The sequence below is a fragment of the Scophthalmus maximus genome, chromosome 1 (genome assembly GCF_022379125.1).
Source record: "Scophthalmus maximus strain ysfricsl-2021 chromosome 1, ASM2237912v1, whole genome shotgun sequence".
Lineage (NCBI taxonomy): Eukaryota > Metazoa > Chordata > Actinopteri > Pleuronectiformes > Scophthalmidae > Scophthalmus > Scophthalmus maximus.
The window spans coordinates 7,934,482-7,953,943 of NC_061515.1; the positions used below are offsets into that span (position 1 = coordinate 7,934,482).

The 19,462-nt window shown below is 43.9% G+C and overlaps 1 long non-coding RNA gene across 4 annotated transcripts in view; it reads right to left on the reverse strand.

The window, feature by feature from the left end:
• Positions 1-19,462, reverse strand: part of LOC118312925 — a 74,105-nt gene that overhangs the window by 14,815 nt on the left and 39,828 nt on the right. For all 4 annotated transcript variants that reach the window (XR_004794343.2, XR_004794344.2, XR_004794345.2 and 1 more), the window contains one exon: positions 13,723-13,859. This is a non-coding gene — a long non-coding RNA (uncharacterized LOC118312925). The remainder of the gene's footprint in view (positions 1-13,722; positions 13,860-19,462) is intronic.

A 19,462-nucleotide genomic window follows, 5' to 3' on the forward strand; every position in this document is an offset into this window, starting at 1 on the left:
ACCTGCAGTCCCGGGACAACAAAACCAGCCAATACTTTATCAAACAGACAAGAGTTGTCTTAGCAAAAACTTTGTCCAACAGAGTAATAAAAAGGAGTAAGTTACACATAGAGAGTGTGTGTGTCCGCCTGTCTGCATTTGTAAGTCTGCTGGGTCCATAAACATGGAAACAGACATGACCTGCATGTCTCAGCAGTTTCCTGTGAAAGCTGATATCTGTGTGTGTGTGTGTGTGTGTGTGTGTGTGTGTGTGTGTGTCTGTCCATGGCTCTCCTGTCACTCCTCTGGCCTGCAGAGCAACACTTTCCACTCTATTAGTGCGCCTCAGTGTCCGCGCACCGGCACACGTGTGTGTCAGCCTTCACATGCATGTGTGTTTCCATCTGTCTCCTGTCACCACCAGTCCTCTCTGCACCATTAGGACCTGTTAAGATCAAGGGTCATTTTTCCCGGGGTCAAAGTTCGCCCTCCGAAAGGTGAAAAGTCACCGGGGTCAGGTTTGCTGTGAGGTGACATTGAACAAGTACACATCTGCAGCCTCGACAACTAACACCTCTGGGAACTTGGAGAACATCTCGCGTGGGCGGCATTCCGCGTAATCAATACAAAGCCACACCACAGAAGACTTTGACGATCAAACGGAAACGGGGAAACATTGTGAGGGAGAAGGGGCCACTAAAAGAAAAGAGTAACATAAAAACTAAAGAGTAACACAATTGAACAATGAGTACGTTGCCCTCATGGTAAGTATTTGAACAATTCTGACTTCAGGAACTCCTGTAGCAGAAAGCAACATACTGTATGCCCAATGCCCACCCCTCAAAGATGATCAAACCCAGTGACATTGAAATCAACACGCATGTGTCTATAGATGGCACCGACTTTTGACCAAGACGCTTTAATAAAACCTGAACTCACTCAACCCGAATGGGTTAAAGAAAGTTGTAAATCTGTATTGTGGCACATGTATAGGTGCTTTGATCAATTTCCAAACCAATGGTTAAATATGTTGCGCCGCAGTTGCTTCATTAGCTGCTTAATATAGAGGCGAGTAAAAAATAAACAATAAGCCTCCCAGCCAGGCACTGCTGCCCGAGAGGTGACTAATCAAACAATGTCTTGGGTCAGTCTGGGCTCTATGCAGAGGACTTGAAAAGAGAGGAAGCCCAAGTTCATCCTGGAATTAAGGATAGGGGCTTACATACACAGACATCCGTTAACATCCACACACAAACACACCCTCATCCTCACACCAGCACGCACACACACACACACGCACACACACACACACACACACAAACACACAAACACACCCTCATCCTCCGACCAGCACGCACACGCACACACACACACACGCGCGCACACAAACACACCCTCATCCTCACACTGGCACACACACACACACACACACTCACACACCCTCATCCTCCCACCAGCACACACACACACACACACACACACACACACACACACACACACACACACACACACACACACACACACACACACACACACACACACACACACACACACACACACACACACACACACACACACACACACACACACACACACACACACACACGCGCATACGCACGCACGCATGCACGCACGCTTCCCAAACAAACATCTCACCCAAGCACCAAGTCAACCCATTCACCCGGCCCCAGCAGTTAAAAACAAAGTTTTCCCTCCAGCGAAACTCAGGCCTGACCATAATTGAGTCTTGCCCTTTCAAGTGATTTTTATTGAATTCCACTTTGGCGCTGTATTGTTTTTTATTCTGTTTTCTACGCTGCTGCGTTCCGTTTCGTCGTGTGAAATGTTTGATAACTTGAGAAGACTGGGGAAATAAATGTCACTGTGTACCAGCACATTCCTTTTTCTTTGTGTTTTATTTTTGAAGCGTCTCGTGATGGTGTTTGCCGCCCTCACTGCCGGGATATTCGCAATTAAAGGGAAATGCAATGCAGCCACAAGGCTCACAAATGAGCTTGTGGAATCACTACATCAAATCCCCAAAACCGGGACATTAACCTGGTTAACCAACTATCCATTCAGAACCGTGAAGATGATAAAACACCATGTGTTCTTTACCACAACTAAATCCCCATCAGTGACTATAGCTGCACAGCCAGGGGTCATGGAGTTGGTGATCACACTGGTAGGAATGTGAACGTGAGATGAGATACGAGGTGACTGACAGTCACATGAATATATTTACTACACGACAAATGGACACAGCATTATATGGATACACAACCGGACAAACTGTATACAGCATATATGAATGCCAATACACATGAACACACATGACTGCCCAAAGCCCAGACGGACATAATGAAGGCTAATGTGAGGTTCTTAGTAGATGTTATCACAAGAACAAAGTAATGTTATCCAGCAGGGAAAGAGCCCAGAGCGACTTCTGCTGCTTTTCTTCTCCTTTCATTTACTGGGCGGGAGAGGAACCTTGAGTTCCGGGGCGATACTTTGTCTTGTTTTGGAATAATGTATTTGAATTGAATAAAAAATGTCTGGTTGATGGCAGGAATCGATAAACACTGCTGTTACCGGCATTGATCATCAGAAGCCTTTCCAATGAGAGTTCACTTTGTTTTTTGATTTCCACATTGTCTGTTTCCCCAACTCCGGTCTGTCTCGCTCTGTAGGATCAATCATTTTGGCCCTATTGTCAAAAAGGTACAACATAGAAAACAGACAAGAACAGGGAATGTAGATATTGAAATGTGGGCTGCTGTAATCAAGCTGAATGTCAGCTCCATCTACTTAATGTGTGTTATCATCTCTAAAATGTTTGATCCATTTTTGCACAAATTCCTTCACAGTCAAGTAATTTTTTTCTCACCTGAACTACTCGTTAGTGAGAATCACTAAACCTCCAAATCTACTCACAGCTCACGCAAACACAAACCCCCTTAACCCAGGGTTTGTGCGACTGTGTGTGTCCGTGTGCGCGTGCGTGAGTGTGCGTGCGTGCGTGTGTGAGAGAGAGAAATGGGTGGTGGGTGCGCATATGTATGAATGTGTGTCCATCTTCTCCTAGGTTGAACAGGATGTGGGAGGTCAGGGGAGAGGGTCAAAGGTCAAAGCCTGACTAAATAATTACCAGATACTCTGTCCAATGACACACACACACACGCACAGCCTCACGACTATATGGGTTGTTATTTTTGAGATGTCTGGACTCTGTCTTCCTCTGTGACCCCCTTACGCTTGTGCACACACCTTTACAAATACACACTTGAACGTACCCCATTCCCCGTCTGTCTCGTGGTACTCACACCCACACACCCACACCCACACCCACACACACACACACTGTGCTCGCCTGAAAACGTGTCCCACTGACAGGCTATCAGTCAGGAAACAGAGGGGAGAAAAGGAGACAAGAGCAAGGGAGAGAGGCAGGGTGGCTAGATTTAGCCCGTCAGTCACAAAAGGTCAAGGGTCACACTGAAAGCCCCCTGACATGTGTGCGCGCACACACGCACACACGCACACACGCACACACGCACACACGCACACACGCACACACACACACACACACACACACACACACACACACACACACAGAGCAGTGTTCATCAAAACAAGGTCAAAAGTGGAGGGCAGACAGCTGGCTAAGTTTACAGAGAGAAGGAGGGAGAGCAGACAGCTGGGTTGTTTTACTAGCGTCTGCCCTTTAAATAGAGACTGGAAGAAAGTTTAAAGAGGGCACAAGTGAATGTTTACTGCAGGGCAAAGAGGTGCAAGCACTTATTTCAATTGTTCTGAATGAACTTAATCAGTAAATTGTTCCGAATGGACATAATCAGCAACATGCTACCAAGAATTCAGGGGCACATTTCGAGGTAATAAAAAGAATAATGCAGTCCTCCAAAAGAAACTGTTAAAGATGCTGCAATGTAACTGGATCACACAAAGTACAAACTTCGTCTTTTGATATTTTGCCATAGGCTTAGCCCTCTGTTTCTGGCATCCATTGTACACTGTTAAAACAGAGGAAGGAAGCAGGTAAAACAAAAACATTCCCTGAGCCAAATGCTCTGTTTTTCACCCCATGCCACTCCTTCTAATCATCCACATCAGTCTAGACGCGGACACGCCAATTCAGCCCCCGTCTCTGGACCCCCAAAAAAAAGAATCTGGTAATTAGTGCCTCGATGAGAGGACATAGGAACAGGGACCTGGCCAGAAATATACGCACACAACCCTCAAACACAAATGGGTATAGCTGCACACTCAATCACGCAAACTGCACATGTTCATAAGCACAAACAATGTCTTGCATTCAGACAGGTGAGGTTATACACACGGACGTGCACTTCCCCTTGACTCTCGGCAACCACATGGCCTGCAGATCGGCTATGTGCACTCACAAGCCCCAGCCAAAACAAATCAGATGTTTATTGTCTCTGACTACCGGAGAATGTGGTCTTCAGCTCGGTATCAGTATCAATCCCCGTCCGTACCAACACACCCCTAAAAAAGGCACTTCGCATGACCACTGACCATGTGCGTGTAAACAGGAAGCATGAGTGCCTGCTGGCGAGCAGCGCTTCAAAAACTCCTCGGTTTGAGGCGCTCGTAAAACTCTGGAATAGTGTGGATGGCAGGCACAAACGTAGCAGCAGTGATGCGTATTAAAAACAAAAACCTAGTAATGTGGATGTAGCCCTAGACTCCGAAAGGAGAGCGGACAAAGTTAAGATCAGCGGGAGAGTGAGGATAACGGATTTTGTAGCAATTCATGGTGGTAATGAGGGAGTTAGTGGTTCATCCTCAGGAAAGACTTCTGATATTATTCACATTGAAATATGACAAAACGGTTCAGGATTTTTTTCTTTGTCACTTTGTACTGTGACATTGCTTCTTTTCCTTTCAGTGAGTATAATTTGACTCTCTTTCGATTGTATTCGTTGCCATTGAAGTTGAATATCTGTGCATGGTTCTTCCAGAACTAAACTCACTCAATGTTTTCAACAAAATTTGAAATGATGAATCAAATGAGTACCCGTTGAATCACTATTGGGGAAGATAAGTTTTCCTCTAGGTGACTTCATTTATTTATTTATTATTTCTCAGTAGGATTTAATTTCATGGAGTACCACTTTTACCTGCAGGGACCCCACATGGGGCTCCAGACCCCATTGGAAAAGCCTAAATGATGTGGGCATTCATCACAATACAAAAAAGCAAGGCCAGACAGAACAACATGGCTGGTCAAGGTAGAGCAGCCAGGTGAGGTTGAAGGGAGGACCCGAGGAAAAGAGAATAGAGCGGAGCATGTGGCCAACACTGCGGGAAACCCAGTGGTCATTTCACCCATGGACACACGCACACGCACACACACACACACACACACACACACACACACACACAGATAGACCTGCTGATAAAGTGAAAGATGCATGGTTAGCCAAACATGGAGACAAACAGCGAGACAGTCCAGGAGCCAGATGAACAGATAAGGATGCATGCGAGGCCACAGTGGCACACGGACACACAAACACAGAGAGACAACCTGGTAAACCTGGCAAAAACAACTTGGGTTTGGTTTGCCTTGCCTGTGGGGACGACCAAGGATAAGCTGGGATACACAGAGATCTGTCTCATTAATGTTGTGCTGCCTGGGTCATAAAAATCAGCCCCCCCCCCCCCCTCCCAACTCATGTAAGAGTAATGTTTTCCTTGTGATTTTATATTATCATCTAATCTCCCAGCCCACCATTGATCATGTGTGTGCGTCCAGGAAGGGTGAATAATAAGTGACGGTTTGTCTGTTCAGAAATTCAGCAAAACACACAACTGTATAAAGGTCTACGCGCTTGATGCAATATAGGAAAATCCGAGGTATAAGGTGAATGCGGAGAAGGAATGCTAGGGTTAATATTTCATTTGCAAGATCATTTATATTTTTTATAAGGCTGTGTCAGGTGCACTACTAAAACCATCCATCTTAACAAGTAATTTCATCTCACATTCAGAGGTCTGTGTGGGACTTTTTCCAATGCTGTGCCCGCCTGCCTGCAAAAACAGTATCTAATAAAACTCAGCCCCATCCCACAGGACAAATAAGACACATATTGCCCTTATGGATCTTTTTAATCTAAAAAAAAAAAAATGCAATTACAGATTGTCAGCTGTTACTGACCAATGTTTTGAAGATCTTACAGATGCCTTCAAAGGTTAAAGAATCCCCACATTGCAAATCTGAAACTAAAAGCTGATAAAATCTGATGGGGGGGGGGGGGGGGGGGGGGGGGGTTGGTTGCATAGGCACTAGGATCAAACCAGACGTTCGAATATCAGATTGTCAAGTGTCAGTGTTATCAAAATGAAACCATCTATACAGAATACTTATAGTAGTTATAGCTACTCAGATTTAGGTGTGTTTTATGCCAAAAAATGACAATTACTTTAATTATTGTAATATGTCGGTAGAATTCTGAAATTTCATACAAAACCCTTCTAAAGATGATACTGATGCTGACCGCATGCTCCCAGAGTTAACAAGTACAGTATCCCCTCCACCTAGAACGAACACACACACACACACACACACACACACACACACACACACACACACACACACACACACACACACACACACACACACACACACACACACACACACACACACACACACACACACACACACACACACACACACACACACACACACACACACACACACACACACACACACACACACACACACACACACGCGCGGTCAGTGCACATGCTGCAAGCATAAAGCTAATATATACGGCTGGAAAAATACAAATAATTATCAGAGATACTGCACCAGTGCAAAATGGACTTGAGAAATGGGGAACTCATCTGAGACAGACTACAATGGCGCATTACTACGATGTGGCGTTACGATCCAATCTGATGGCAGTGAAAACTTCACCCAAACCACTCTGGGAATGGAAAGATTGCATGCAACTCTTGCTAAATCAGGCGACGTGAAAAGCCACATTGCACAATGGCCGAGTTGTATTATTAGGCCCTCAGAGGAAGCGGCAATTGTCGGATCAGACTCCCCCTCCCCAGAAAGAAAAAAAAAAAGAGTAAAGTCTGGGAAAATGTCAGCTTCCTGTCCGTGACTTCAGGGTTTTCCCTGAGCATTTGCCTCCGCCTTTCTCACTGCTCCATACGCTGTCTGACCCCCACCTCCTCCTCTCCTCTCTCTCTCACTTCACAGGCATTTGGCTGGCTCCTGGATCAACCTCGTCATGCAGGGAAAGCCAAGTAGAAAAAAAAAAAATCACATACAGGCACACAGCTATCCAAATTAGCTGGCATCAAGGCACCACAACAACATCACTGCTGCGACACCAACCGAATTAGTATCCGATTCTCAGCAGAGAATCACTGCTGTTATTTATGCTGACATAAATAAATCATCGAAACCCGCATCTGAGCATGTGTCTGTGCGCGTGTGCACACGGGAGATTAGATGCCGAGGAGGTGAGGAGGGCCAAGAAGGAGTGATATTGAAATGAGAGGAAGAGAGAGAGACACAGCGTTTCATTTATTGTTATCACGATTATTACTAGTTAGTTAGTTCTAATGCTCACATTGGGTTTCCCGAGAGCCCTCGTCAGCCTCCGACACTCGGTGGAAGCATTAAGCTCCCAGAAATGAGCGAGAGACACGACATCTCCCTCCATCTTATCTGGTTGGTAGCCAGTGTGTATCTCCCCGGGGCAGCACACACTGTCTGTCTGACCTCGAGTGAACTCAGCTCAGCTGCAACAGTGGTCTCACTGCTGCTAATGTGGAGCCGAGGGAAAGAGAAAGGGGGTTTGCCTAGAGATGAAGAGAGAGAGGGACCTGAGGGAGGGAGCGAAATGAGGAAACTCCACACGTTCCTGGCAAAGAGGCAAACCCGTATTAAATTGCTGCTCCCTTAAAATTACTAAACTGATTCAATATTCCCCCCTAAAAAAAATCACTGAAACCATACATTAACCATTTGCCGGAATCATGTCATACAGCAGCACATAAAACAAAAGTCCAGAAAATAATTGATTGAAAATTAACTTTGGCAGAATAGCAGAATTTCTTGCTGAGAAGTACGTGAAAAGACCAAACAGCCCGCTCAGTTCCATAAGCTTCAAAAGAAGAATTCAATTTGAACTCTGTAAATGCCAAGGGTTCCAAGTATATTTTACTCATTGTATAGCAGATGATCCAAAGTTTTTTTTTCAAACTTCTGTTGTTGAACTTATTTGAATGTTTTGTCCTCTAATCAGCACGACTAGTGTGGCCTTACACCAGAGGAACTAATTCCACTTTTTCCTATGAAACGTCACTGTTGTCCGACAGCTCAGTTCTACCACTTAGTGTAAGTATGCTTTTAGTCCACGGAAGCGCTCGACATTTTTGCCTGGATTATTCCAGACCAAGAATTAACATTTTAGTCAAACCTCAAAGTTCTTTCGAATAATATTTTATATTATTATACTATTAACTATTATAGTATTCAGTTTTATCAGAGGAGGGGTGCTGATTTTTTTCTGTAATTTTGGTGGCGTTGACGGCCGTGATGTTAGGAGCTGTCACAGTGTACATTTAGTCATCATGGACCCATTCCTAAAATGCGCATATAGCAATTATATTGCGTATGCAATAGCATGGACAGCATGTTTGACACACCAAAACAAATAACTTTGTCTTGAAGGTCCGCTGTGTTTCACGATTCATGAGGATCTATTGGCAGAAAATGGAATATAGCATTCATAATTATACTTTCATTAATCTCACATCAAACTTACAATCTGAGTGGGGGAAAAAACAACTAAAAACAGATAAATAAATAAGGCATTAATGAAAGTATAATTAAAGTTGAAAGAAATCTAATTTGAAAGAGACAGAGAGACACAGAGAGGGCGATTAAAGAGAAATGCATGCAGAGAGGACACATGGAAACAAGGTTCCATAGATGATGTACAGTTTATGTCCAATACACATTAATTGACATGCATATTTGCGTCCAGTATGACAATGTGCCAGATTTAGCCATGCAGGCTAGTTTTTCCTCTGCAGTGTAACCCTGGCAGGGTGATGGTAAATTATACAAATAGCATATTGAAGTGTATTAAAAACACATATGTATGCACGTTAATGAGAATTCATGCGAGTTGCTGGTGGAGGTTGGGGGAATGAAAATAGGGGGACAGAGCAATGGATGGGACAGGAGAGCGTGAGGGAGGAACAGGAGGGAAGACATTAAAGAGATGGGGAGAAGATGATGGAAGTAGAAAAGGGAGAGTGGGTGTTTGTAAGTCAAAGATGCAGCGAGGAAAATGATGGAGCTCGCACCAGGGAGCAAAGGTAGAGGAGGGGAGTGATGAGTTTGGAGGAAGAGTTCAGCAAAGGCCTTGGATCCAATCAAAAAACAGTTTTTTGATTATGTTTTTCATTTCACCTAAAATAATGTTTCAATAGTCAGTTCCTCACAGCCGAGCAGCAACCTCGGTCTCTGGGCGGAGGCTCGCTTTGAGCAAATCACTTCTCCGTGGCCCCAGACGAACTGCTGAGGCTCACTGCAGCTACAGTTCGGGGGAACCACGCGTCGCGGGATTAGCTAACCCTGGTTCACTCTGGCAACCCATGAAGAGTTATTCAGTCTTTTTCCGAGATGTAGTTTAGAGCAGGAAACCTGATAATTCCACATTGCTTCGAGCTATTTTAACCCCAAAGGTGACTGAGCAGAACCAGTTCTGGTTTGCGTGAACGGAATAAAGGCCACATTCTTTATGAATTGACTGATGTAATGTTTAAACTGTTCTCTTAGTGTCTTATTATTACAGTTAAGATGACCTCCCAAATGATCTAATACATGCAATGGTATGTATGTAAGTGTGGGGGGGGGGGCTAGTATGGTATTTTATTTACATCATTTGTATCCTCGTGAGATACATATTCAAACCCTGAAAATATTCATGAAACTTTTCTTTTATAGTGGGAGGAAAATAACTTACTTTGACAGTTCATTGTTGGCTTAGAGTAGAATTCTCCTTCAGAGCTTGAAAACAATGCTATGGGACACTGCTGGAAAAGCCAAATGTCATAAATATATGATACATCTCAACAAATTATAGCCGATGTTTTTTTTGCCCGGTACGCACAAATTCTCCCAAGGAATAAAATATTGAGCGCGATCGATACGGAAGAATGTGTGTAGTATGAAATGAAATGAAAAAGTGAGTTTTACAAACTGCATAAGGTCTCAGTGGTGGTGCTGTTTACAAGAACCGAGCAAACTGCGAGCACATGCGGCACGGTACGGTTTCGCTTCACTGCTACAAGTGCATACAGAAGTGTCTCACGATCACAGATGGTCACATCAAAGTGACACAACGAGCATGTGTGAATAATTCCTCTGAGACAAAGTTGCCGGGGCGTTTTTTTTTCCCAGAGAGAAACAACTAAAAAATAAAAAAAAATACTCAGCAGTAACCAAGTTTCCTGGGGAAAACAGACGTGCACGACTTCTCTCTCACAAAAACACGCGGATGCAACGTGAATTTTCTCCCCCCAAAGAAACACAATCTCTAAACAAGTGCATAACAAAACCTGCATGCGTCGAGCCCTCCACGGGCTCATGCATACATGCATAAAGGTTCTCACATGTGCACACGTGCAGCGCTGTCTGTCTGCCTGCACGCGTGCGGTGTTGGTGACGCACAGGAAAAAATCATTAGACCCGCACTTCCTCCCCAAACAGAAGAAAAGGCAGTCTTACATGAAACACACAGGAAGTGTGTGGGTGACTGCCTGTATGTAAACCCCTGTATGTGTGTGTGTGTGTGTGTGTGTGTGTGTGTGTGTGTGTGTGTGTGTGTGTGTGAGAGTGTGTGTGTGTGTCAATTTGTATATTTCTCAGTGCACGCGTGCGCGCATGTTTCCCAGTCTGAAGTTCTGCCCCTGGGGCCGGTGACCAAGATCTCGTAATTGCTTGCCTTTGATTGCTTTCATTGAGCAGACTACAGAAACAATTACAGCTAATTAAAACACGCAGCCCGGGCTTGACAAAGTTGCACTCTGTATTCCCGTGGGGTTCGTCGTTAGTCAAAAGAGCCTTTTTCCAGATTTGGACTTCCACAATAATTATGTATGTATAACCCTAATAATTATTTTAGAATAGTCACCACTATTTAGAATAATCATCACTAGCACTTGTGTACAGACATTTTATTCAGTACGTCAACAAACTTATGTCAGTTAACTCACAGTGTCCCCGGTTCAACCTTAAATACAGGTGCCGAAAGAGGCAACCAAACCTAAAACTTTTAAACCAATGTGTGGCTTCAAGTGTAGATTTCTGAGGTTCACAAGTTTCATTTCTGCCTATTCAAAGGCACAAACAGTTAGAGCTTCTGCTTTTTTATTGGTACGAGTTGTGTAAGTAATGTGCCGACACGTGACGGTGTGCGTGTGCGTGTGTAAGAATGTAACAGTGAAATGGTAGGTGTTAGATTTCCAACACGACAAAGACAGAGAGAGAAGATAGGGGGAAGCAAAGGATGATTCCTGTGGTTTGGACATCTGTTGAAGCTTCGGGAAACTCAAATCACGTCTTGGCTGAAGGTGGAAGTCTTAGCTGACTGCACTAAATCATTTCAGCGCGCGCACACACACACACACACACACACACACACACACACACACACACACACACACACACACACACACACACACACACACACACACACACACACACACACACACACACACACACACACACACACACACACACACACACACACACACACACACACACACACACACACACGTCATTACAGCAGCACAGTAAGTTGAAGGGCAGCTTGTCTGACTGCCATGGGGAAGAGAACACTCCCTCACACACACTCACACACAGACACGCCAGTGGATTAATTTGAACATTGCATCTCATCTCTGTCTACCTCTGCCATGAACATCTGTCACCTCAGCAGGATCCAAACTGCTAATAAACATGCAAACGCAGGCTCGTGCTTGCGCGCGCACACACACACACACACACACACACACACACACACACACACACACACACACACACACACACACACACACACACACACACACACACACACACACACACACACACACACACACACACACACACACACACACACACACACACACACACACACACACACACACACACACACACACACACTTCAGTCAAAATACATGGCTAAATTTGGCCTAGTCTCCCCGTGTTTACGGTTTCAGTAGCTGCATACACACCTGCACTCGCTCGCAGTCAACCAGCATTTCTAAAACTTTTTCCACTTGCTTTTCTGCCAATCCATGTTCATGTAAAAACATTAATACTCGACTGATCCTTACGCAACAAGAAACTGTGCCTTATTTTAAGAACCCATGGCATTCGGGCCATGATTTTCCTCCAGTGTTAACAGCAAACTGTCTTTCAGGTGCTGTGTTTTCTTGGCACATGAAAAGAGAAGAAGGTCGGTGCATGCAAGGTTCACCTCTAAACATTCCACGCTGAGTTGGAAATCCCCCCCCCCCCCCGCCCCCCAACAGCAGACTCACTAAAACATGCAGGTGTTTAATCGAGCTTTTGAGCTTTAGGGTGAACATTTTATATTGCACTGTTCAAAGAGAAGGTGCCCATGTTTTTAATTTATAATCTTCAACATTGGTGTTATGTGTGTGTGTGTGTGTGTGTGTGTGTGTGTGTGTGTGTGTGTGTGTGTGTGTGTGTGTGTGTGTGTGTGTGTGTGTGTGTGTGTGTGTGTGTCCCTTTTCCGTCTTGTATACAGTTGCTGTCTACCATTTTTTCTATTTTCTTCAACAACATTAAGTTCATATTTGTCATAGAAAAATGCACAACAACATGCAAACACAAAGGGCCAACCATCATCACGCTGACATGCTTTCGGTTTTGAGAGGTGAAGCCGGTGACAAACATTCAGGGGAAAGTTCACTTTAAAGTGCAAACCACTGAAGCCGACTGAGGAAATGGCATCGAAACAGCATTGGAAGCTTGAACTTTCACAATCATTGAACAGGCATTGGGCTTATGAATAACTGTTTGTCAAACACATTGAAAGTTGTTGCTGGTTATAGCCACTTTGGGGTGCTTCTCAAAATGCGGTAAGTGTTTCATGCTGTTTACTGGCACATTCAGATTTGGTTTGGAGTGTTAATAAATCAATATTTCTATTTTCCTGTGATAGGACCATTTTGAACTTTCGGACACTTTGAGTTCTGAAATGTCAGTGTCGACTGTGAGAAAACGTTGAATACTGGTGTGCATAATGAGGGGTCTGTGACCGAGGAAACCCTGTGGTGCACTATCCCTATTTAATAGTTTTTATATCTTCCAGTCGAGTATATTAAGTAGCTCTCCACCTATTGGGGCATACATTTCCCTGCTGCTTATTTCCTATGGTGCATGGATTTGATGGGGAGGGGATAAATAAATGAAAGATTAATAAATAATAAAAGAGAAAACATTAAATTATACCAGTGTTTCTCATTACGAGGCATTTCTCTAAAAAATTACACGTATATTCATAATTTGTGTATGTTTTTTAATGCTTTCAATATTACCATCTAATTACACCATAAATACAGGGGACCCAGTAGCAGTAATTTAGCAGGTTATTAGTGTGTATTGCCAGTATAAAAAAACACATTAGCTTAGTGCCTTACCTTGGCAATCCAATTCCCCTGAACATTCCCATCGCAAAGGTCTGGAGCCGGTGAGGATTCCTCCAGTGTTAATTAAACTGTCTGTCTTGGAGAGAATTAAGGTCATGATCTCCCAGACCTCACTGCTCCCACACTCCCTGAGAAGAAAGGAGAGAAGAAAAGAGACTTAATGAAGGAATAAAAGGATGAAATGACTTAATGAACCGCCTAACGAGGCCCGCGGCCGTTTAATAAGGGCTTATTAAAGCTTAATTAGAGCAATAATCCAGCTTGTTTGGAGTCACTCGGTGTTGACTTGTGGCTTATCGTGTGTTTTTTTTATGGCAACTGGATAAACAAGGAAGCATTGTCATAATACGGGAAGGAGGACGGGTGGCTGTGTGTGTGTGTGTGTGTGTGTGTGTGTGTGTGTGTGTGTGTGTGTGTGTGTGTGTGTGTGTGTGTGTGTGTGTGTGTGTGTGTGTGTGTGTGTGTGTGTGTGTGTGTGTGTGTGTGTGTGTGTGTGTGTGTGAGAGAGAGTCAGGTGAGAGCTTCAGGTGATCACATACAATCACACAGACACATGCTAAAGTTTGATTAACTTCCACCATCGGATTCAATCATCGACTGGATATGAGTCAGTTAAAGCTTTGTCCTGCCATACCCTCACGTCCCTATGTGAAAGAGCTGGAGCTCAAAGCACCAGACCTCGCTACTTACTGAAACATATATTGCATTTGCACTCATTCCCTCATTATTTAGGGACAGGCCAACTCAGTTCTGTGCGATCTGACTGTGAGATTGCGCATCAGATTTGGAGACGCAGAAGTTGCTCAATGGCAAATGAATCACGTGGTCCGTGTAACCCGAATGATTCATGTGTCAAACTCCTATCCTCATTGATTTGTGCGCAACACACCGTGTTTCCTCCACAGACATCAGCATGACTCACGTGAGTCAGAGACCGAGCTGCATTGTGCCAGAGGCACACGTCCAACGTGCGTTTAAGGTATGCCGAGAACGTGAGGCTTCAGATTTTCATTATTCAGACGGTGATGCCATCACCCCTCGGAGGAATGAGTCAACCTCACAGCGTGCTCTATCCTACTGGTGTGTGGATGCCAAACTCTGCCCTCATTACTATGGTGCTTTTGCCCGGTGAATCATTTTATATCAGTGATTCAGATTGCGAATTGCCCACAGGCCTTTATGTGGACTAACCAATACCCCTGACAATAAAAGGAGTTACTCAGCCTTTCTTCTCAACCATGTGCGGATCACACATGACACTGCTTAACCATGCCACATCACGAGTCACATATGTTTATGACGTGTTGTTTGAAATGAATTAGATTATAAATGGGGCCATCCAGGTTCTGTATGCGTGTGATTTAGACACAAAAAGGCAGTACACGCAGAATGGCAAACACAGATATTATAACGATATGCTTTGGGATGGTGTACTGAGAAAAGAGGCCAGGAACAAAATGACATCCCAAAGTGTTAGTAGCATAAATAACATAATAAAAATGCACTGAAAAAGGGAGCGGGGCCTGATTGGAGTGACTAGCAAGTGGAAAGCAGCACCGCCACGAGTGATAAGCCGCAGACTCCTCGTCAATCAAACTTACAACCCATCCTCTTTTTAAGCCGTAATGTCTTTTTAATGTAACTTTTTTTTCAAAACACCCACCGACATTAGAGGAAATAAAATTAGCTACTCAGACTAAGACCGTAATGTGACTTTGCATACCAAGACAGGAGCACAGATCCCTCAGTCGAGTGACAATTTTCTCGGAGTCAGCGTCTAATGGTCATTAGAGGAACCGTGGGAGAGAGTGGAATGAGCAATTAGCCTGATACAGTGTGTGTGAGAGAGGGTGAAAATGACTCAAACAATGGTACACAAATAAGACAAATTCACACACTGACACATGTTCTCTATACTGTACTGTACTGTATATATATATATATATATATATATATATATATATATATATATGGTTGCAAAAATTAAAAAGCATCAGAGGGGTGATGCAGCCCAGAACGTGCCCTGCATATAAAAAATAGTGTCACTTCATTATGATGTCATGATGTCCTATGTACCATACAGTGAAGAATGATTGATTGATCTAAATAAGCTGTATGGATCGTTTCTCTAATGTTACTGGTTGCAAACGTGAACACATTACTACACGCTATGACATCGTTTCTGACTTCATGGTGATGTCATTCCAACCATAAGGCCATGAATGACCTTATCTTATCGAACTACAGAGATACCACGAAAAAAACATTATTTAAATAATGAATGATGTCATTTTCTGACTTCATTGTGACTTCACTTCACTTAAATGACATAATCTGCTGAGGAATCACTTTCAGAACAATTTAAATAAATATATGGACCACATTTCTGGTTAATCTTGACTTTGACTTTTGACCAATCAGCTCTAAAAGTTAATCATCTCAAGATGCCCTGCAGAGTAATATACCCACCAAGTCTGGTGAAAATCCATCTATGCGTTTTTGAGTTTGTAGGTGTGCTGATAATCACTCAAAACGTAACTACTACTGACTGTGTACAAGGTCCTCTCACACACACACACACACACACACACACGCTGACTCATTAACTAATGCATATTTGATGATCTGAGCAAGATGACATCACCTCGCCGTCTCACTGAGAACACTCACCCCATTGCTGTAGTTGTGTGTGTACGTGCGTGCGCAAGTGTGTCTCTGGCATTCGTGGCGTTTGGCATTTCTCCTGCGGTGCATCATCCGCCACAAATACACACATGCCCACACGTCCTCTCCCTCTTTCTCCTTGGGAAACCACTGACAGCCAACGGGCACACACGTTTCTAGTGCCGTGGTCATCGTTTGTCACCATGCTGCCACTTTCAGGGTGCTAATTCACCACTCTTCAAGTCAGGTAGCAGATCCCCAGTCAGAATTGCATTCCTTTGCAGGTGGCACATTTGGTTTTAGTTTAACACAGCAAAATCATTCCCTCAAACGATTAGCTCCAGCAGATGAACCCCCGCTTCTGACCTTCACTAATCTATTCAAAAACCTTTTGGAGATTGAGGGAGGTTAAGTACCAAAGTGGCAACTCACCACGACGTCACCCATTGGCAGTTTTGAAGCTTCCAGTTTAGCATTTTGGCCAGCGCCATCTTGGTTTTTTGATACCCTATGTAACCATACAGTCTTTAGTTTGCTTAGTACTCTGTGTTCCCATACAAACGTGATGGGTTTGGGGGTTTTTAACCTTGAGCTCTCCAATGGGCCTATGAAGCTTTCCACCTTCCCGATCCTCCACTTTTATATCAGTTTCAAGTTTAACACGATGCTGCCAATGTCTGGGAATAATGTCATTTAGCCCCAGGGCAGACTGAAGTCACACCCTGGAGGATTATTAAACGGTGTAGATAGACATTAGAGTGTAGATAGACCTGGAACGTTGCACATTGAGATGTGTGACAGCATTTCACGTGGAGGGGTTTGAACCCTTACAGTCACAGTTCAGGGACCGTGTCTCTGGCGAGTCTGCTGCTCTGCTAAAACACTCCAGTCCCCCTCCATTTGTTTCCAGAACGCCAAACAGCTGACGATTCCTGCAGAAGCGCCAGTGATTTTCATTGTTGTCATACATTTCCCCTCCTTCCACACATATGTCAATTTTATGTCAGAGGATAACGGATGCCAATTATTGTTCTGCAGCATGGGGATGATGTTGACTTTCCTACTCAGGCCTTTTCTGTGAGATGTAGATGGCAGAGCAGCTGACAATTCCAGTAGAGATGCCAACACATCACATCATTTACAAAACTACTTCCCTGCTCTTCAGCGCTTTTCCGTCGTACACCAGAGAGTTATAGGAAGGGGAAAAACATGATGTCATGTGAGTTGTTATGCTAGTGCGATGAGCTCTGGGAGATGATGATGTGATGATGATGTGATGATGATGACGGCGCTGGTCAATCGGTGGTCACGTTGGTGATGACAGTGAGGTTGTAATCTTTCCTCAGGTCTTTTTCCCTTTTAATTTAACAGCATCGATGGTTTACCACTTCTCTATTGTTAGTGGTGTGGAACCAGTGTTGACATGACTTCAGCTGATTTACCTCTTTCAACTTAATAAAGAATCCCTTGTTGGGTGGCGGAGGCACTACAACCGCGAGCCCTCATTATTCTGCATATTAATATTAGTATCGTTAATGTATTATAAATTGAAGGTGACGTTTAGTTTTACTTTGAGTCATCATATAAAGTCTTGGTCTTACAATGTTTTAAGGATGTTGAACTGGATAGATAGTGATATCCAGTATCGTAAATGCCTCCAATACTGCTGAAAATGCCAGGTCGAGCATCGCCAAGTATGCAAATCTATATACCGATCCGATACCACGTCTTTGAAGTAGATAAAAATGCAATTTTCTTTTCCCTGCAAATCCATTCTTCTGTGTCGCTCCAAAAGAGCAGTTGCACTGTCCTGCCACTGGTAAGTATTGTTTTCAGAACGGGAAAGAACAGGTGATTTCAGGTAGCGTAGCGGCATAGCCAGAGAAAATATCAGTAATTTGGCAATAAGTCCAACAAGTAAAACCACCGACCTGTACCATATCGTTGTTTTGTACTGTTACTGTGAAAGACACAGATAATTCTAAACTATAAATGATGTCACTCTGCCACTGGGTTTTCCTCATCATGACTAAACTGACAACACATGCAGAGGAGCGTAAGCAGTTAAAACTATTTCAACAAAAAATGGCGGACAAATCCAGAGCTGTTAAAGGGCCAGCACACCATTTGAAGATAAAAATCAATTTCTTTGGCACTTGCCGTTGTAAAATACATCAATACAGGCCGGAATGTCAACGTTACTTTCATAGTGGAAATGCTGCTACTGTTGCAAGCGTGAGAAGTTCAAAGCTCTTACTGGAATTCAAATCTGAGCTAACGGTCGGGTTCAGATATTGGAGTTATCATCCCGGCTTTGCTCTCGAAAAGATCAAACCAACAAAGGCCTTTCCAAACGGTGCACCACAAAGCCAGAGCTAAGACTCGCACTTAAACAGTTAGCGGGCTTCCTTTATCTTTATTTCACTGTGCAATACTTATTCCCCCTGTGCAATTATTGTCACTGCTCCGTAAATAGTATTTATATCTTACATTTGTACATATCTTATTCTATTCCGCTACCCACTTTGCTGCTGTAACACCCACATTTCCCCGCTGTGGGACGAATACAAGATTATCTTATCTCATCTGATTTGTTTCCACTGGTTTCAGTTGTTTCCAACAATCTCTCCCATTTCCTACGTTTTTCCCAGTTACACCCCTGTGCGTTAGAAACCATATCTGGTTTTACACAGGCCATGATGTCATGCTGCCTGCGGGGCTTTCCCACATCCATGGCTCAGCTGATAACACGTGTGGTGGAGAGCTGTTAAAACACATGGGCGTGGAGAAGTTTTAAACTCTGAACCCATATCAACCCCTCGCTGGGAACCGGAGTGAGGAGGGAGTTTGGCAAAGAAAACAGGGCCCCCGTCTGCCTCAGCAGGCAGCAACCAGCAGCTTTATTGCTCATCTAGATTGTGATTACCTTGGCTGAATATGGCGACCCAGCCTGTGTCGATCCGGCCAGGCTACACCTGTGCCTCACTCCCCAAAATATACATACATGAATACATACACGAATCCCCAAAAAACTTTCATGGTTTAGTCATTCCCCTAACCTCATCGA